The 14,491-nt window shown below is 35.9% G+C and overlaps 1 long non-coding RNA gene across 1 annotated transcript in view; it reads left to right on the top strand.

The window, feature by feature from the left end:
• The window catches only part of LOC141749015 (uncharacterized), a 58,282-nt gene that overhangs the window by 731 nt on the left and 43,060 nt on the right, over nucleotides 1-14,491 (top strand). The window contains exon 2 of the long non-coding RNA XR_012589198.1: nucleotides 1,407-1,478. This is a non-coding gene — a long non-coding RNA (uncharacterized LOC141749015). The remainder of the gene's footprint in view (nucleotides 1-1,406; nucleotides 1,479-14,491) is intronic.

Raw genomic sequence — 14,491 nt, forward strand, 5'->3', positions numbered from 1 at the left:
TTTTGAATTGGAGTTTCAGCATCTAATTTCAGACTCGAGCATTAAGTATAATATAAAATGGTGGGTATGCATTGAAGTGCCATGTGCGTTGCATGCCACAAAAACTGAAAAAAACCCTAGGCTTTTGTCACCTACTAATGAAGCTGGATGCTTAAGGCAATCTCTATCTGTTATCCAAACCTGCTACTGTTATTCTTGCCTTAGTAACCGGTTACTTACAAAAGAGAAGCAAACTCTGACCCAGAAAGGTAAATAGGTTTATATGTCTAAATCAATAAACCTAAGTATAATATTGGCATTTAGATTTAGAAAGTAATTCATAGTAAGTTTAGACTCAAGCTTTAAGTAATCTATAATGAGTTGATGTTTATCATCTGCTCTTGTAATTGAAAGTACTGACATTTTTGTTTTCCTCAAGCACATCTTTATTAGCCAGGTGGAATTGATAGTTGTCATGTCCACGAGGACAAATTGATTCAACAGAAAAAATGCGGCAGAGAAATTGTTTGTATAGAATCAAAGTTGTATCTTTTGTGTAGACTACAATAGGAATAAGGTTACTAAGGATCGATTACTTCTGAGATACAAAGATTACTGTGGCCTGTCATTGCTGTTAGTAGCCATGTTTTACAAATAGCTGGAGTTGGAAAATAAGTATCTGACAACGGACAGTAATTTTCTTGCAGTAGAATATTGTGTGTGATATTATTAGATTACAGTAATGCATGGGATTTGATAAGGGAATTTTAGCAATTGCTGTTCAATAGTGTGTTATACAGGGTGGAATCTCTCAAGAAGTAAACTTCAATTTAAAAGTTCAGACCAATTTCTATGTAAAATTGATTCAGAAACTGCTTGAAAAGGCAGCTGTCTGTTAACACTGCATATAATATGAAAAATAGGAAATTTCTAAGGACCTGAGCAAATTAAAGACTACAGGTAATTACTGACTGCAAGGTAGCTAATTAGTACAGTATTCTGTAGTTGTATTGGAAATTGATTGAAGGTACACACTCTTAGATTTCCCCTAGTATCTTTTTGCCAAGGAGTATATTATACCTATTTGAATTTCCTTAAAACAACATTTTTTGTTAAAGACAGAAATTTCCAAGAAGGGGAGGGTGGGAGCACACTAACAAGGTAAGGAAGTATGACATAAAAATATAAGATTTCTTTAACGGTAGATTTGAAGCAGAAACAACAGTGATGGTAATGCTGTGGTGACAAGAGTGGTGATGAAGTGAATCAGTTGCGAATAGTTTGTAAGTGAGGAAATGTAATGGTCAGGAATGACAGAAGGACGCTCGTGAGGGAGCAGTGGCTCAGTCACAGGACTGCAGGAGCTGTTGAAGGAACAGCAGAGCATAATAAAAATGCAAAATTTACAAATTGTCCTTGTTTTCCAGAGCGGCCAAGTCCAGACAGCATCAGACAAGGAGTTCAGGCTCAGAAGAACTGACTTTGTCAACTATTTAAAGGTATGTCCTGGTAGCTGATGTGCTCCTCAGTACAGTTATTCAGCTATTTGTAAAATGCAGCTGCTAAGGAAACAAGAGACCATAGTAATCCAGTAGCTCAGTGATTTTCCTCTGGGTTTTCAGTGGTTTGTTTTGTTTAATTTTTTTTTCTATATAAAATAAGGCAAGGAAATTTCATGCAAAAATACAATTCAGTACAAAATATACAATGAACTACCATGAGGAAATGAGCAACTGACAGACATAGTTTACTGTGATTGAGAGGAAACATTTATCTGCTTGTGAAAAGAGCAGGTTTGTAGTCATATGTCTCAACAGAAGGAGAGCGATAGTGGAATATCCCCCGAAACAGGGGCATTGGAGCATTTTGACGAAAGGAACTATGGTCTTTCCCAGAGAAATGAAGACTTGTTTTCTTGGCCATTTCACAGCCTGGGTTGAAAGTGATGTAGATGTTTTTGCACAGCTGAATGAAAAATTAATACACCCTGCAGAACAAATAGGTTTTATGCAAGACTATCTCAAATGTCTGTGTGTTGTATGTATTTCTGGACACCAGTAGCACTAAGGCAGCTCAGTTCTAGCCAGACTTTTTCCTCTCGGGCTCTAAACTAAGCTGCACCACAAAGACTGTTCAGGCTGTACTGTACAACTTAGTACCTTCCGAATCTTCACTGGCTTCATCTGTTGATTTTTCAAACATCTGACCTGGTTCTGTGGGAGTCAACTTTTTGGGATTTAGGTTGCTTTTCAGCAGAGCTGTGCAGATGTTTGTGCAGTACTGCATACTATGTCTTTTGAGATCCGTAGTGCTGTATGTTTTCCCCATGTTCCACAGTGTCTCAGTGTCCACTATTCTAGTGAAGAGTTGGTGCATTTAGGGATGCTGGGAGGGGCATAGTATATTGTTTTATTTTACTTCTACTTGATTAGACAAGATCCAAAACAGTCTGATGCAAATTAGCTAACTGAATGGCTACCTAGGAGTGACCTAGATCTGATGAAGAATTAGAATAGATGAATTTTAATTGCTGGAGTGGCCACATTAAAAATAGTAAAAGTTCAACTGAAAAATCGTGTGGTATCAGTGATTTATGGAAAGTATTTGCTAAGGTGAGCCTGTATATCAATTATTAACAATTTTGGAAGATCTTTCCCTGGAACCTTCTGACTGAGCATTGGCATGAGGGTACAGTGTTGGTGCACATGGAGATGCTTTGATGTCGGATGTGCTGGTTCTATTAATTTACATCACTATAGTCCAGTGTTTTCTGCCTTTCATGTTAGATCAAAAGATGTTTTTGAGGCTCCCATCTATCCACCTATTAAAAAAAAAAAAAAAATTAAAAAAAAAAAAAACAAACAAGCCAACAACTGATTAAATATCTCAAGATCATGCTAAAAGCATGATACCCTAGCAGACTTGCTAGGAATCCATTGCCTGAACTAGGGATGGGGCAGAAAGATTTGCAGACATTCAGTGAGGTTTATATGCCTCTGTACTTGTTCTATTTTTTGACATATTATTTATATGTATTTTATTTTCTAATCTTAAACATATTTTAATTTTCTAAGCTCTGAAATATTTTAGTGAGTTTTGAAGTCAGTGGAATGTATAAAACTGATAGAAAATTAACTTGACAGAACTTTGTGTTGCTCCTTAATATATAAAGATTTTCAGTATAAAATGGGGTTTAAAAACTTGTGTTAGTTTCATTGATTAGTATGAAATGAAAAATTCAAAATACCTTCAATAACCCTATTGTTCAATGGTATCTCAAACAAATTTTCTTAAGAAGCTCAAACTCATGGTAAGAAGCATTCTACACTAGTAGCTGTAAGATTTAAATCGGTGTGAGTTTTGTCTTCATGTTGTGTCTTATACTTCCCAGTATAATTCAGCAAAATACAAAATAAGAGCTTTTTAAAAATTTCTTTTTGATAGCTGAAGAAATATGTACATACGTACACACCTTAAGTCTTTTTCAGTTCTTGTCCATCTCACATTCTGCCACTGGAGGGTGGTAAAATATTTTCAAGTTTTTCTTTCCTTTTTCTCCCTTTTATTTTCCTTTTTCTTTCTTTTCTTTTTAATGTTTGAACTCCTGTTAAAACATATACCAGTTTCTAAAAAGGTGGTTTGCACGGTACCATAATCTCCATCTCCAGATTTTATAAGTTGTAAGGATTTTTCCACTGTTGCTAATAGATCTCTCTTTCCTGCTTTTATGTATGTGAAATTATGTCACGTATTCTGAAAGGCTTTGATTGGGAATTTGCTAGTGTGAGCACTTCAGACTCTGTTATACTGCCATGACTTGTCGGATTTGGAGTGACTTGTGCTTCCACTGCAAAAGGTGTGGGAGAGTGCTTCAGGTTTAAATATAGATCAGCACTGTCATTGGTTTCCATTCCCATCTTGAAAGGTAAACTATATTTTCAGAGCAGTAAAGATATACACTGAAATAATGGTGAGGGTTTTCCCAAATGTTGAATGCATGGTGAACTGGCAGCAGATCATATTCGACAGCAGAGACTGCTGTCCAGGACCAGCAGCAGTTCCTGTCCACAGACAGAAAGAAGGCACTATCCTGCCTCGAGGCAAAGCCTCCCATTTCCTGAAGACAGAGCCATCATGCCTTATTAAGTCTTGTCTGTATTATGAAGTTCAGAAGTCTAACAGGTAGTCCACACAAATCACAGTAGCATAGTTCCCATTGCTGTTTGCTTTGGCAGACTGTGTAAGTGCCTCTACACAAGACAGTCAAAGGGGAGACAGGTATCTTCAGCTTCTTTGCAGCTAGGCAAACAGCACTCTGCAAACTCACAGGTAAGAAATGCCTGCCATGATCGTGGTAGAGGGAGAAAAGACACTGTATCTGATCATGTCAAATGTTTATTAAGATTTCCATGATGAAAAGTCTTTGGTGCTGGCATTAGGGCATTGGAAGTGATGCATTGGCATGAATAGGTGTCAGCTCCCAGTACATGATTTTAAAAACAAAATAAAGCTTTTTCTGTAGCACATTTCTGTTGATGGTATTGGTTCTAAATGCAGTCTCTCTTCCTTAAATACATACTGTTCCTTAGACAGTAAAGAGGACTGTGCTCTGACCATGACCCAATCTGCTAAAGACTGGACTGGTTCCTTTTAGATAGGGATGTGTTGCTCCTATTGTATCTGTATGCCACCAAAATCAGAAAGGACAGTAGCCTTCAATGATGGGTGCTCAGGAAACCAAGCCCAATTAAGATATCTCAAGGTGGGCATACAAAAAGGGAGACACTGAAAAATTATATCAATAGACTTTTCCAAAAGTCTACGTTGCGCCTAAATTTAAGTTCCTGTGTGTGTCTCTATGCGTATTGATTTTCATTAAGTGTCAGAGGATTGATTTGGGAGTATATCTTTAGGTAGTGATGTTCAAGTTTTCTGGCTATTACAGCAATGTTACCCAAGATGCCTATAGCTGAGCTTAATGTCTCGCTTTCAATTATTTTTATAAAGGCAAATAATAATACTAAATGAGAATGGAAAGGGAAAGAAGTGTATGGATATCCGTGCAGTTTCGATTATTTCTTGTTTTCTGTAATTATTATTACACTGTAAATGCGTATATGTTGCTATTGGAATAAAGATACCATTGACACGTTCTGTGGAAATGTGACTCTGCATCACGTGACTCTACATTACTTCAAACTTTATATTGTATATGATATACGGACTTGACTACATTGTTCTGAACGTACTTTCTACTGTTTGGTGTATAACGTACAACTTACATATACGCATGCATATAAAGATGCCTCATACTGCATATACATAAAAATACAATTTTATAGATATCATACTTCATGTATAAATTGTTACTGGAGGTAAATATCTACCTACTGACTTACAGTAGTATATCGTTGAATTTTTTTTCAACCATACACAATGTTTGTATGTTGTTTCACTAACTTCAGGATTTTCTATCGCCCCCTCCCCAGTTTAAGCAACTATTCAGATAAATAAAGGAATTTGAATTCTTTATCATAGTATCCTAAAGATACTCTTTCTGACTGGAGAGAGTTCCTTGCTATAAGGCTGGGTATATGTTTTTATAGTTGAAGTATGACATTCAGTGAGAAAGGTCAGTTATGACTTACATTTTAGTGATGACGTTCTTTCCCCAACCATTATATGCACAGTGCTTTGGTCAGCCTTTTTTTATTTACTGGGTTTTCAGTAACTCAAAGTAGAATTCAATATTAATACCATATGGCTTGCAATATATACTTTCTTTAACGACGTTAATATTTTACTTATAATTAAGTTGAAAAAAATATAGAGGTATGACTTAATAGACAGTTTTAGCTCCAGTAATTGCTAATTTCTAATTCTTCTTAGATCTTCTATATTTGCATTTAATACCAGTTATTCAAATAAGAGAATGTGTCCGCTTCTACAAATATGAAATTTCTTAAATTCCATATAAAATCTTGTACACTACTGAACAGTATTTTGACTGTTGTAATAAGTTTACGTCTTGGATGAGAAAGTTAATTGTAGGAAAGGAATATGCAAGGGACTTGTATCTAACAAAAAGCATTCTAGCATATAGGTGTAATTAGTCTGCTTTACAGTACGTAGTAAAAAACACCCTCTGATTCTTGGGCATGATTTTATTGCCATTTGTGTGGGTTTTGGTAACAGGGCACAGAAGAATATACTTGCATTGTAAATTAACTTACCCTTCTTCAACCTTCAGCTGCCAGAATTAGTTGTTTGGCTCTGCTTTTTTGTTTGTTGACTGACCAAATTCTCTTTTCTCAATGACTTCTGAATTATTTTGGAAAGCTTTTTTGACTGCTTTATCTCCCATTTCATTTCATTTAATATCTACACAGGCTGGAATTCATACAAAAATGACATTGTTGCTGTGACATATTACCTTATTATAGACATCAATAATTTCCAAAGCTATTCCTACTGTAGTGATTGAAATTTCTAGGATGATATCAACGGCACTTAAAAGATCTGGAAAAGTGACAGATTGTAAAGGTTGTGCTTTAGCAATCTAATTCAGTGCCATCAGGATAGCAAATAACTCAGCAGTATAACCAGATAACTAATCTAACTGGCTTCTTCAACCCAAATTCACACATATGAGGCTACTAAATCCTATCTCACTGCAATCTCTAGAATGAAAATGGAAAATATAATAGTGAAGACTAGTAGAAAAATAAAGCATTAATTAATGAGATGATTGCAATGAAATTTTTAGCCAAGTAAGGTTTTGCAGAGAAGGCAAAACAGTACGACAAAACTTGAGAGTAAAATTAAACTCAAATGTTTGGAGACCTGACATAATGTACTCGCATCACCTGTTCTAAGAACTTTTAGAAGTTGGACTGAAGGGTATTTTCTCTTCTTGTTTCAGCTAGGAAAAAGATACTGTAGGAACTGCTGCTTTATATTATTCAGAAATTAAAACCTTAGGTGCTGTTAAAAGTAGTTCACATTCTGACCAACTCAAAATCTGTGGCCTTAACTAGTAATTGCCAAGGATGCAAGGAATTACTTACATTAGACAAGCAAACTTAAAGTCTTTAACCCTTCCCCCTTGGTGTTAATTGAAGCATACCAGAACAAATGTGCTCCCGTTTTTTTCACTGCAGTCTCTTAATCTTTGAACTAACAATGAAATTGCTTCCTTATGAACATAAAACCCACAGCTGCTCAGATCACTTTATTTTCCCACTTCACTGTCCTTGCAATTATTTTTTTGAATCCTTTAAGTATCTGATTTTCCACCATGTGAGGTTCAAAATTCATTTCTTGTACTATTACAAGGAGTTTCTTAATGTAGTCACTTCTTTAACTGTGCCTTATCCATTTTTTCTTGTGGCGTTAGTCTTTCTGGCTCTGGGTTGTTCACTCCTACAGGGAAAGTCTCCGTTCAAAAAGGAAGATGTCTGTGCTTTAGTGGCACATCTATAAACGCCCACCCAATATCCATATCACTGCAAATATAAACAGCCGTGATCGTGACAGTCACTTAGATAGCTCTGATGAATCATTTGGTTTAATACTTGCAGCTATTCCTTAGTAGCCAACCTCTACTCAAGAAATGATAATACAATGTCATGTCCAAACCATTAAGATCAACAAAGATCAGCTTGCAGGGCTAAACATTAGACACATACATGTACATTATTTAAGTCAAAATTTTAGGTTTTGGAAAGTGAATTCTTTCTCTGTTTCCTAGAAGGCTCTTGATGTACTTCTAATTCTTTATTCTTCCATTGTTCGACTACAAAACTACTTTGATGACCATAAGTCATTATTCAGTCATTCCTCTAAATATTTAAATTCTGCAGTAAATGTCATTTTTCCTTGTTATTGGAGGTCTGTAAGTAATGAATTTTCAGTAACTTGAAAGAATTCATAGATAATTTAAATTGCCCACTTCTGTGAATACCTGACCTCAAAATTACTCTTTGCTTATGCCAAAGTTAGACTAGGCAATGTTGTGTGTTCTTCAGTTCTGACATTTCATTATGTTGTCACATTATGATATATGCAACGGAAGAAGAAGCGGTTTTAAAGCAAGGCTTAACTATATATGCTGCTCCACATTAACCCCTCTCTTTTTGCCTTATAATCTAAAAGGCAGTCTTTTGGTTATATAGGAACATCAGGATATAGAGGAATGCTAATTTTCAAAGTGAAATACCTTAAGTTACATGATGTCCATTACTTGTACAGTCTGCACCTTTAGTTGAATACTGTCATCCTATCATCCCTTTATTTGAGAAAGCATTTTAGCAAGCTGTTGTTCTCTTACACACAGGGATACGCTGGAGAATCAAGAAACTTAGGGCTACGTATGTGTGCTAAACTTTGTTTTAAAACAATATCGCAGGCAAGATTGTCCCTTTTTAAACAGGGTATTATAGTATTTCTGTGTCTATAAATACAACACATAAAGCTCCTTATTACCAAATGCTTTATTAACATCAGAAGACAGTCTTATGACATGATCTATGGTTGATTGATTTGCCTGAAAGCCACTTTAATACTGAGGAAGAAGATTATTCATCTCCAGAAAGAATGACAGTCAACAATAAATCATTTTCTCCATCTTCTTACATAGCGATGAAGTTAAGGCTATCAGATGATAAGAACCTAAATCAAAGCATGATCCCTTTTTCCTTTTTCTTTTTCTTTTTTTTTAATAGGAAAAGCATAAGATTGCTTTCCCATTTTTTGATCAACCTAATGCTACAAACATAATCACTGCAGATATGATGGCGTATCAGAAATTTAAACACAGTAGGAACATGGGGGTTTTTATCTAAGTTTAATTTTTATGTGATATTTAAGATCATTTTAACTCGTTTTATAACCTAATATACTTAGGAAATTAACCAAATTTAAGACGTTTCCTATAATATCAAGATTGAAAGTGTCCTTTAGTGGGGGATTAGTTTTTGTTTGTGGTTGGGGTTTTTTTAGCTCCTTCACTAAAATATTTTGGTCATCCAATGCTTGGAATGTTTTTATTCCTTTGTGCTTACATTGCTTTTGAATTTTCCACATATGTATTTTTCACCTTCCTATACTAGTAACACTTAGTTGTGATATCCCATAGAATTGCCAAGGCAGGAAAGCTGCGGCAGCAAGATGTTTTCCAAGAATAACAAATGTTAGGGATAAGCTGGCAAAATCCCCTAATTTGCCTGGAAGAAGCATTTAAGTGTGAATGGAATCCTGAAAGGATTCAATAAATCAATATTCAAAGTGAATAAAAATCCTGAAAGGATTCAGGATTTTTAAATCCTATATGAAAGCAGGAATACTCAGTTTCAAACATTTTGATATCTGGCTGTCCGTGACTGTGCACAAACAGCAAAGGAACAAGACCTAAGGGCAGAGAGTAAGTTCAGTGATTGGTGAGTTGCTAGATTGTGAGCATTCCCTGGGTAAATCTGTTCTTGCACTGTTGAGGTTTGGGGAAGTACAATGTGAATTAGAAAAGATACATATAGTAATATTCTTATTCATTTTTTAGTATTATCACATTCATTTCTCAAAAATGCATATTAACAGTGGTTTATCCTTACTATTACCTATTATTAAGCAGGCTAAAAGCTGCACTTCCTTGTACGCATTGTCTACTCAATTAAGCTAAGGTGTCAAAGTGAATAATTTATGTTTTATAGCTGCTTTGGGATGCCTTGCTGTACGATTCTTACACGAGAAGCTTTTGGCACTTCCTTAGACTTGTGAGTTCAAATCTGTGCAAGCTTATATTACACCTGTAGCTTTTTCTATGTGTTTTATTAACTCTATTCAAAGTTTTATGTATAAATGGAGAAGAGAGAACAAGAAAAGTATAGGAATTCGTCCTAACAGGAAATTGACTAAAGCAACATGCTAGGTATCAATATCAGTAACCAAGTGTAAAATTTTAGGCTTAATATTTACTGTCTCTTTTTATGTCAAGTAATATCCAGTATTATTTCTAGTTGCATGAATTTTTTTCCATACACACCAATGAATTTACGATATTTCAAATTACTAAGTAAGTAACTGAAGTAGAGGCCAAAATGGCATTCAAAGTGTCAGAATTAGCATGTCGTTCCAACCAGTCATTTATTCAGTCTTTTGTAGCAGTATTAACTACTTGTGTTTTCCTTGCATTTTGAGTATGCAGTTTCATATGTTAAGGGTTTTTTCAGTACTTGCAAATGAAATCACTGGGAGCTGTGTCTGAACAAACGGCACCTTATAGTACGAATTACTGAAAATCTTGAACTCATGTACTAACCAGAAAACTAAGATTACCTGACGTTTTTTCTCACAGTCCTTTTTTATCTCACCTTGTTATTTAGTAATGGCAATAACAACACCTCTTATCTATCAAGGTTTTTGAAAAATAATAGCAGCAGTATTTGTGAAGCACGCAAGTACCATAGTAATGACTACGATCGAAAGCACTCGAGTAAATTAATAGCACTATCTGCAGAGCAAAGTTTGAATAGTGTGCAACAAGCATAATGCCTCAATTTGAATTGGAAGGACAGAATAATATATTGCATTGTTACTTATAAGTTTGGCTTCATCCAGTTTGTGTTCTTACTGCTGCAAGAGTCCTGGGGCAGGTGGAAAGAAAGAGGTAATTAGTCACATAACAAATAACCATCGATTTTTTGGAAGTACCAAAACAGTACATTAAGCAGAGTTCTCACCACCTCCTATTTTTTCAGAAAAATTTCGATTTTTTTCAGTGCCAACAAATTTGATCTTTGCTGCCCTGCAGATTGTGTTGTGGTGTGTGTTCTGGGGTTTTGTTGGTTGGTTGGTTTTTTTACAAAAAAATAAAAAAGGCATAGACGTTTCTGGCAAAACTGTATCTGCGTTATTTCTGTTCCTACTTTGTGATTATTTCTCATGCTATGGAGTTTAGATAATCCAATTAATTAGGGACTTCTTGCTAGCGTTATTGTGTATTTTTTCTTTTTAAAAAATCCTTATTGGTTTTAGCATTCTGAAAGCTTTATTGAGGTTTTGATTTTTCTTACTTGACTCTTGCAAACCCACTTAGCATTGCCTTATCAAGTGCAACTAATTAGCATCAAAGGGATATTGTTATTCATTATCGTTCTATGATCAGTCATGTATACCATATATGCTGAATCGGCTCTTTTGAATCTCATTCAGTATGCTTACTTTAAGTTTCTTATGGATTGCGGCCTTCATTTGCACAGTACTACACAAGTTAATATGCATACGCATTTAAGTGGAAAATTACCTCTTCATGAAAAACCACCAGTCCTGCCTATTGTCATTTTCTATAAAATATATACACAAATATTTCACTACTAACAGGCAAAGCTTGCCTATGCTGCTTTATTTCCCAGCTCCCTCTTGACTTACTAGGTTCATGATCAAAACCCAACCTGCATATTTCTGCTAGAGTTAATTTTGTCTCATAGGGATCTGGTTTCTTTACATGTGTCACTGCTGGTTAGTGAGAACCCATAGACAGGCAAAGGGCTAGGTAGGTACCCTGGCCATTTTCTATTACCCTACCATTGCAAACACTCTTCTACTTCCATTCTGACTGTGCAAGCGTATGCTTGCCAGTTCCTGAAATGAGGAGGGAATTCCGTCAACGTTGCAGAAAGTGCCTTGTCTCTGAAACAAAACCCTGAAACTGCAACTCTGTAGGTTTTCAGTTTTGTTTCTTCAGTATATTTAAATAGATCTGTTCCTAATATTCTAGATATTTTGAGATAATTTTGATTCTCATAATTGAGAAGGGAGTATAAAGTGTGCAGAAATGCAATGTAATAATTCCTAAAAGATAATGTATGATTTTATATCAAAATGGCTTTCCTGCAGTTTTACAGAATCACACATACGAATGTCTCTTGACATACACAACTACCAACTACAGCCATAGAAGTTAGGCTATTTTTTTAGTTAGACATGATGTGAATATATATACACCTTTTCCCTGGATTTCCAGGATATGTATATGCATATGCTAGCTTTATATTTTATGCTGCTTTAATGTCTAATAGTTCTTGGAAGTGTATTTACATGTTGTAGGTATATTTATGGCTATATAAGAGGTGTTCTGTGTGTATTACTTTGGATTTTTTAAAAAATAAAAGCATCTGAAATACAGTAAGGTCTGTATTTCAGATCTGTGAAAGTGAGGTCTGTGTCATAGCACATAAAAATAGCACTTCTGTATTATAAAACTGAGATTGTGTTACATGCCTTGGAGTGTTCTGTTTTGAATAACACTAACTCCAGTATCCTCTTTTTCTTACCCTGCTTCTCGCTTTTTTCCCTGTGGTCTTGTCATGTTTTGTCACAGGAGAATGAACTGACTGTTCTTGCTGTTTGCTGCCACGTCCTCTCATTCAGTCTCTGGAGTTGGATGACTTAACCTGGCTTTGTTAGTGTCTGTTAATCATATAAAAAATAGTAGAGTGTGGGCATCTTGATCCTTCCCTTTCCCGTTTGGAGATCTTTCTGTACAGTTTCCCTTTGCTATCTGATGTGGGCTTCTGGCATCATGGTGTTGAGATCCTCTGGCAGTTACAGCTTGCCTTAGGCGTTTCTTCCATGTCCTCCACTGCATCCCACGGAAACTGAACTTTTCTTCTTCACCAGGGATGTACTTCACCCAGCTCAGAGTTAGGGGAGAGCATAGCGGGTGTTTCTGGTGTGTTGTGTTTTAATCCCAGTAGGCAGTTGAGAACTACACAGCCACTTGTTCGCTACCCCCCAGCAGGATGGGAGACAGAATTGAAAGGGTAAAAGTGAGAAAACTCATGGGCTGACATAAAGAGAGTTTAATGGGTAAAGCAAAAGCTATGCGTGCAAGCGAAACAAGATAAGGAATTCATTCACTACTCCCCATCAGCAGGCAGGTGTTCAGCCATCTCCAGCAGGGCTCCATCACTTGTAACAGTTACTTGTGAAGATGAATGCCATCACTCCGAACATCATTCCTCCCCCTGTTCCCTTCCTCCTCCTGCCCCCAGCTTTATATGCTGAGCATGACATCACATGGCATGGAATAGCCCTTTTGTCAGTTGGGGTGATCTGTCCCAGCTGTGTCCCCTCCCAACTTCTTCTGCACCCCTAGCTTACTCTTTGGCAGGTCAGTATGAGAAACAGAGAAGTCCTTTTCTTCCAGTTCTAGATACTGGATCAACTCAAATTTTCAGAACTTTCTTCTGCTTATTTGTTTTAACATAGATCACACCATGGCAACATGCCATTGACGTTTACATAAAATAGTCTCTGAGTATTCCCAGTTGAGGAGACTACATCATTGATATCTCATTACCTCTGGGTGTATGTTCCACTCTGTAGCATGTATATTGAAAGCCTAACTGATTTGGGGAGAGTGGTGATGTCTATTCATGTGACTCACTCGCCCCCTAAAACACTTAGTCTCTATTTTGAATGACAGTGACTTCTTTTGTACTCAGTTTTTATAGAAAGAAAAAAAAAGTCACTTGCAAACTAAGTTATTATTCATGCATTCTAGATAGTTTTAACATAACTTGAATATGCAAGTTGGTCATACATGCAAGCATAATCACACATGCTCTGGGAAAGCAGGTGAACTGGAAACAATTTACGACTTTGACGCATACGTGCCTGTTATTTAGCCAAGCCGTATTCATGAGCCAAAAATAAACAGGGAAAAAGAAATTATTAAGGAAAAAAAAAAATCAAGCAAATTCAATACTTATGTTTAGAACCAGCATGAAAGTTGGACGATCATCTGTCTTTGGATCTATAAAGTTATATAAAAGTCTGCAGGTGACTTTTGGACATTATTGTGGCTCTTCTGGAAATGCACAAACATAAGCACCAGGGTATCTATGGCAAGTTTTACTGTTTGCATGAATTCTGCATCATTATATCTTGAAATGTTCCCTCTTCAAGGAATACCTAAAGGTCAGGATGTAAAAGAGAGATGTTTCCCTAAAGAGGAATAAAGGCTGGTGTGATGTTAGAAAGGCTCACAGAAAGAATGAACAAGTGCATCACCAGCTGAATGTTTAGCCACAGTTTAAGTTACACTGAAATGAACAGTTTGTACCAAACTGTACCTGACAGTATCTGGGAAGACGTACAATGACTACAGATGTGCATTCAGTACTGAAGGAATCAAACTTTGCTGCTAAAAATCATAGGAAGATTGGCTTTATTGGACTTTCGGTAGTAAAATCTGAAGAAAGTAGCTCCTATTCAAATATTTTTTTTAATATATATATTTATATATATATGCATACACACACATAGCCAAACTTTCAAAGGACTAAGTTTCTCCTCAGACATCTTAACACAATGGCTGATTTTCCATTATCTCTATATTTTCTTATCTTTTAAAAATCCTTAATCAAAGGTCTGGGCTTTGGATACATGTAAACCTTTTGAATACAGTGGGCTTTTTCAATTGGATGAGAGTGTTTTAAAAAAGTTAATGGTT

The sequence above is a fragment of the Larus michahellis genome, chromosome 9 (assembly GCF_964199755.1).
Source record: "Larus michahellis chromosome 9, bLarMic1.1, whole genome shotgun sequence".
NCBI classification, from domain to species: Eukaryota; Metazoa; Chordata; class Aves; order Charadriiformes; family Laridae; genus Larus; species Larus michahellis.